The sequence below is a fragment of the Eptesicus fuscus genome, chromosome 15, assembly GCF_027574615.1.
Source record: "Eptesicus fuscus isolate TK198812 chromosome 15, DD_ASM_mEF_20220401, whole genome shotgun sequence".
NCBI classification, from domain to species: Eukaryota; Metazoa; Chordata; class Mammalia; order Chiroptera; family Vespertilionidae; genus Eptesicus; species Eptesicus fuscus.
In genome coordinates this window covers 46,183,958-46,190,447 of record NC_072487.1, presented here as the reverse complement: position 1 = coordinate 46,190,447, position 6,490 = coordinate 46,183,958, and the positions used below count along the sequence as shown (strand labels likewise).

At 40.9% G+C, this 6,490-nt stretch overlaps 1 pseudogene; it reads left to right on the top strand.

Annotated features, from left to right (window-relative positions):
• Positions 1–4,627: 4,627 nt before the first annotated feature.
• Positions 4,628–5,969, top strand: LOC129151579 (sodium/potassium-transporting ATPase subunit beta-3-like; annotated as a pseudogene).
• Positions 5,970–6,490: the final 521 nt, after the last annotated feature.

Genomic DNA, 6,490 nt, shown 5'->3' with positions numbered 1-6,490 from the left:
TCCCCTCACATGTGTGAACTCCTAGACTACATGTTCTGAAAGAGACCATCTCAAACCCCCATACTGTCAAAAGGGCTGGGATGCCAGCAGGTTTAGACTGAGGCAACAGATCTGTGCCGAGTGCAGTAATGTTATGGAAATAAATATACTGGTAATTCACAGCTTCTACCCCTCTCCACTCATTCCCGTGCACTTGCCTCTTTTCTTCATGAGAAACAATAAGAAAGTCTCATTAACATGTTTGCTGTAATTTTTAAGCTTTATAAAGCCAGCCCTAATAGGAGAACATTTGCTTCTTTGTCTTGCATATAAAGTCATGATTCATTTGTATGCAATTCCACCTTGTTTGTAACAACGTTGCCATGGCAACATTTATCCATTCAAGTGCCATGTAAATTGTGGAAGAACATACAAACAGCCTATAGGTAAATACTGCATTACTATCTACACAAACATTTCATTCATTGTATCCACTCTATTTTCTCTCCATACACCCAGCTCCATTAAGATCCAATTTCTGAATTCTTTCTACCCAAAGACATGTAAAAGCCTTGCTTCATCAGAAGAGATCCAAATCAAAGTGGATTTGGGTTTGAATATTTTTTAAAACTTTCCTCTTTCCATGATTCTTCTGTAGGGCTATGGTGTAACAGAAGTTTTAAAAATCAAACCAAGAAGTTAATAACCAAAGTATTCTCCATCCCAAATAGCCTTCCATCTCCATGCAAAAAGCACAGCTCTCAGATACCACGGCCATACTTTGAATCCATTTCATAGCAGTTTATACCCGATAAAGTTAATTCCTATGTCAGGGCCCACAAAATGGAGGCTGTTCCATGGCCTTGCCCATGTCCCAAATCTAAACCTAAGTCAGTGGGCACTTACAGGAAACGCCTGTCAAAGAAACCACAATCCTCTAACTCAGCTTTAGCTAACTTACCTTACTCTAGATAATAGGACCTACAAGTCTATAAGGAAATCCCTGCCCTCCTAGCCCATCTTGTCCTGTTGCCTCTTCTAATGCTCTGTAAAGCTCGCTCTTACCCCAAATCCTTGACTGGGCATGTTCTACCACCTGTTCTTCCCCCAATCTATGGCTTGTTTTCCCTTAAATAAAGTGCATCAAACTCATTACTAAACTGTTTTAGTCTGGTCATTTGGCATACCTTTGCCAGGCATTTATGTATTTGTCTAGTAGCCTCTAAGCACATATCTGTGTCATCCATCATCACCTCTCCCATATTAACACGCATAATGGTTCCGGAATGACCAACCACGGACAGATGCGTTGGAATTACGCTGGAGCTTTCACAAGTACAGAAGCCTGGGTGCCGTGCCTGGGGATAACGATTCTGAGTAGGTCTGTAACATGGTGGTAATAATAGTCTTTACTCAGAGGACTGTTGTGAGAATTAAATGAGATTTTAAAATGTACACATAACACCTGTAGCCCAAGGCCTGGCCTTATGGACAATTAATAACTGAGAGCTATACTAGTATTTATGGTAATAAAGTATTGTTGGTAAAATTATGGACTATCACAACTGGTAGTAGTCTTACTTGAGGCTAACTGGTCACTTGCCCTGGGAAAGTCAGACCCTCCTCTGTGACCACGGCTGCAGAGTTCCTGGCTCCTCCCTCCACTTCAGTTCTTAGATGAAACACAACACTGTACAGCATGGGACCTGGCATCTCTGGTAGCTTCCAAAGGGGCAAATGATACAACCTGGATGTGCAGAAAGGTGAACTCCCATGGGGTAAACTTCGACCAACAGAAGCAAGAGAAAGGATCTCCTTGCTCCTTACTATAGATTGCTACAAAAATGTGGCTCCTTGCACTCCCATCTGGGAAAAAATCTTGCATGCTGAGTGGACCTACCTACTGATTAACCTACTTTTTCTCTTCAGGGTGTCACGAAGTGGTAACCAGACTGGTGGTGCATCATTTTACATCTCTTGACATCTTTCCTTATTTCACATCCCTTTTGTTCTCACTCTTGCTTCCCTAGGTTTATGGCTCAAATAAAGCACCAGCATTTCTGTTTTGCTCTGACTGTGTTTTCTAGGGAAGCCTCTCACTCTACTCCTTCTCCTCACTAACCTTCTTCTTCTTAGAAGATTCATCAGCTTTCTCCTCCAAACCTTAAATTGACTTCTTAAAATTCATGTTAATGTGGGTGTGTGTTTTTTTTTATTTCTAAAAGGCTTTTGTTGGTCTCCAGATTTTCCTTTCTTAAAGCATCCTGCATTTATTTCACTAATGCATTCTTTTCTTATCTGAGAATACTAATTATATAGCCTTGTGAAATTTTATTCTGCTTTCTGCCTTGTCTCTGTTTCCTCTGAGTTTCTTTTTCTATCTGTTTTAACATGTCTTTCATATTAAATATTTTCACATTAAGATATTTCCTTAAATATATGATGATTCTAAGTTACTCCTTTTTCTCTCTCTCTCTCTCTCTCTTAAAAAGCTTTGTGTTTATGTCTGTGGATAGGGTTTACAGAATGATGGCCCTCACCACAGAATAATTGGCATGGATCCAACCATTCTACTGGGAAACACAAGTATCTCTTTCTAGAGGTCTTCCTCTTGGCCTGGCCATTTTCCCCAGAAAATAATTCTCTCCTCTCCTGAGAGGTGAGGCACAAGCCTGGTTACCAGTGTCCTGGGCACTGAGCTGGAGAGAGGATCTGGCGTCTCATCAATCTCGAGTTAATTACCCTGTTTTTAATATGGCACCAATGCCTTTAACTACCACTGGTGGCCTAGTCCACGTCTCTCTGGCTCAACATCTCCGGAGAATAAAGCTCCAGTCTTCTTTGATGGTCAGAGAGGGAGACTTGTTTGGCGATGGGAGGTGAAGAGGGAATCTGAGGATCTGTTTTTGATACAAACTTCCAGCAGAACATCTTGTTTGCAGCCCACTCATATCCTTACTTTCAGGGTTACCTGCCATCCTTATTCCTGAGCTGTTCTGAGCTTAGGTGATGCAGAATAACTTGTTTCTGGTTGGCATCCCCCTGTTCTTCCATCTTTCTTTCTTCTAGAATTGTATTGACTTCTCTAGTCAGCAACAGTCTCCTGTCAAGTTGTCTTTCTCCTTTAAAATTTCTACCCTTTGCCTAGCCAGCATGGCTCAGTGGTTGAGCGTCAAGCTATGAACCAGGAGGTCATGGTTGGATTCCAGGTCAGGGCACATGCCCGGGTTGCAGGCTTGATCCCCAGTGGTGGGGTGGGGGGTGAGATGCAGGAGGCAGCCACTGGATGATTCTCTCTCATCATTGATGTTTCTATCTCTCTCTCCCTCTCCCTTCCTTTCTGAAATCAATAAAAAATTTTAAAAGTTTCTACCTTTGGTCGGTTCGAGTGCCCGTGGCAGTGAGGAGGTGTCCTGGGCCATTCCACCTTCTGCTGTCCGGCTGTGCCGCTCTAGCCCTGGGCGCGCACATCATGAGGAAGAAAGACAAGTAGTCCTTCAACTAGCTTGTTGGCTAGTTGAAACAAGCGAATATTCTAGAAAAATTAATTGTACTGGACAAAAAGGTGTTCCTAAAGTGTCAACTAAAATTTTTATTGGTACTTCATCTCACGATAAAATTGTGCACCATATAATGAACCTAAAACAGTAATATTGTAGTGCAAAAAATTAAAATTTAAAAGCCATCAAGACTATATTATAAAATTTTCAAAAGCCTCCTAACATTTAAATCAAAAAAGGAGGGGATAGTAGAGGAATATCATGTAAGGAAAAATATCCTGTAAGTAAATTACATCTAGAAAATTAATACTTTAAAAATTAATTGTAAGGCTAAAAGCAAGACACCCATGAAAAACACACAAGGTGACAAAACAAGCCAGAGGAAAATCATTTGGGCAAAAATTGAAAAAGGATCCCCAGTCAAATTTATAGAAAATATTCCTTTATTAACTTTTGGTCGAGAATATGTTTGTATATTTTCAGAAAACAACTCCGAGACCATGTGGATTCTAGCAAGAGAGGAATCGACAGGACTACTCCAGCCATGAAGACAGAAGAGAAGCGGTCCAGAGACGGAAGACGCTGATGTGGCCTTCCCATACTAGCAGTTAGCAGCTGTGCATCACTGCAGATTGCCCAGGACCAAACCAGACAGAGTCGGACCTGCATTACCACCATTTGTCCACCATCCAGAACTGAAATGTCAGTGCTGACATGTACACATAAGGAACTGTTGGACATTGAAATTGGGTCTCAAAAGAACTGTTGGCCCAGAAAGAAACTCACTACACACTGATTCATTTGCCTGTCACCATAACCATTATTGCTTGTCTCATTTTCGGTTCTTATAAGTGTATTTCTAATAGCACATGATCTCACTCATCTAGGGGAAATAATGAACAACATAGACTGATGAACAAGAACAGACCCAGAAACAAGGAGGCATGGATCAGACTGTCGGGCCTCGGGGGGAGGGTAGGGAAGGGTGGGGGTAAAGGGGGAGATCAACCAAAAGACTTGTGTGCAGGCATATGAGCCTAACCGACGGTTAAGGACAATGGAGGGGTGGGGGCATGTGTGGGGAGGGGGGTGGGATGGGAATGGGGGGACGAGGACAAATATGTGATATCTTAATCAATAAAGAAATAAATAAAAAAATAAAAAATAAGTCCTTCAACCAGAGCCTGGCTGAGCGGAAGCTCTTCATCTACAACCCGACCACCGGGGCGTTCCTGGGGCGCACCGCCAAGAGCTGGGATTTGATCTTGCTCTTCTACCTACTCTTTCATGGGTTCCTGGCTGCACTCTTCACATTCACAATGTGGGTTATGCTTCAGACTCTGAACGATGAAGTTCCAAAATACCAAGACCAGATTTCTAGTCCAGGACTTGCGGTTTTTCCAAAACCAGTGACAGCGTTGGAATATTCATTTAGTGTGTCTGAACAAGAGTCCTATAAAGGGTATATTGAAGACCTTAAGAAGTTTCTAAAGCCATATGCTTCGGAAGCACAGAAGAATCTCAAAAACTGCCAGGATGATGGAGTCCTCTTTGAACAGAAGGGCCCAGTTTATGAAGCATGTCAGTTTCCTCTTGCCTTACTTGAAGCATGCAGCGGGGAGAATGATCCTGACTCCGGCTACTCCCAAGGACACCCTGGTATTCTTGTGAAAAATGAACAGAATAATTGGATTAAAGCCTCAAGGGAAACCAGCAATAAAATGCACTGGTAATTCGAAGGGTGAAAACACAACAACTCTACCAGTTTATCCTCCTGAGGGAAACATAGAATTAAAATATTTTCCATATTATGGGGAAAAAAACTGCATGCGAGTTATCTACAGCCATTGCTGTCCAGCTCAACTATACTGCTAGCAGTACCCCAAAAGAAGTAACAGTCGAGTGCAAGATTGTTGGATCAAAAAACCTGAAAAACTATGGTGATCGTGACAAGTTTTTAGGACGAGTTGCTTGCAAAATCACAATGCGTGCATAGTAGGAGTTAGAATATGTCCACAGAGTAAATGTTGTGTTGTCTGTCTTTATTTTGCATCAGCCGGACCTGACATTCTAGAATATGAGACCACTGAGAGAGGTGGGTGGTACATGACGCTGCGGTAACGTTGTAATGTGCTTCCCAGTCGTAGTGTTCGGTGTCCTCTGAAGTACCTGCCTGTTGCCTCTGCTGCCTTTGGAACCATTGTACAGTCGTCAGAAGGGACTGTGAACACCTGATTCTGAACATGTGGGTCTTGTCCTATTTTTTTATGTGGTTTAATTGCCAAGTGTCTAAAGCTTAATGTGCTGTGCCATGTAAATAGTTTATAGATTTAACACTGGCTAACTGTCATATATTGATGCCAACCAAGTTTGAGGGGTAAAATGGTACCTGACCAACATGAAGTGACTTTACAGCTGCAAGAAATGTGTGGGGAGAAGTTCTGTGTGTGAGGAGGAAAAAAGAAAAGAAAAGCGGATTTGAAAGGTTAAAAAAAAAAAAGTTTCTACCTTTTTGCATTCCCTAACTGTTATTTTAGTGGATTTTTGGGAGTCTTTGAGCTAATGCACATGCTCCATTTTCATGTTTAACTAGAAATCCTTAAATGCCCATCTATCAAGATAAATGCCATAGCTACCAAGATAATCAAGTATGTTTTTGGTTGTTTGTTTTGTTACCTCTTGAGATAATAAAATATATTGATAGTTTGTTTAATATTAAGCTATCTGTAATCCTGGAATAATTTCTATCTGATTGCTATATATTCTTTTATTAGGTCTATGAATTCAGTTTAATATTATATTCAGGATTTTTGTATCCATAAGTGGAATTCATTTTTATTTTCTTTTTTTAGTGTTATATTGATTGGTTCTGATATTGGAATTCTGGTAGCTTAGTAAGACAATTTGAACAGTTTTCTATCTATATCTTTGCTATGAAATAATATAAACTGTATAGAAATTATGTGTTGATAGTTTGAAATCACTTACACCTAAAACCTGTAGACCCCCAT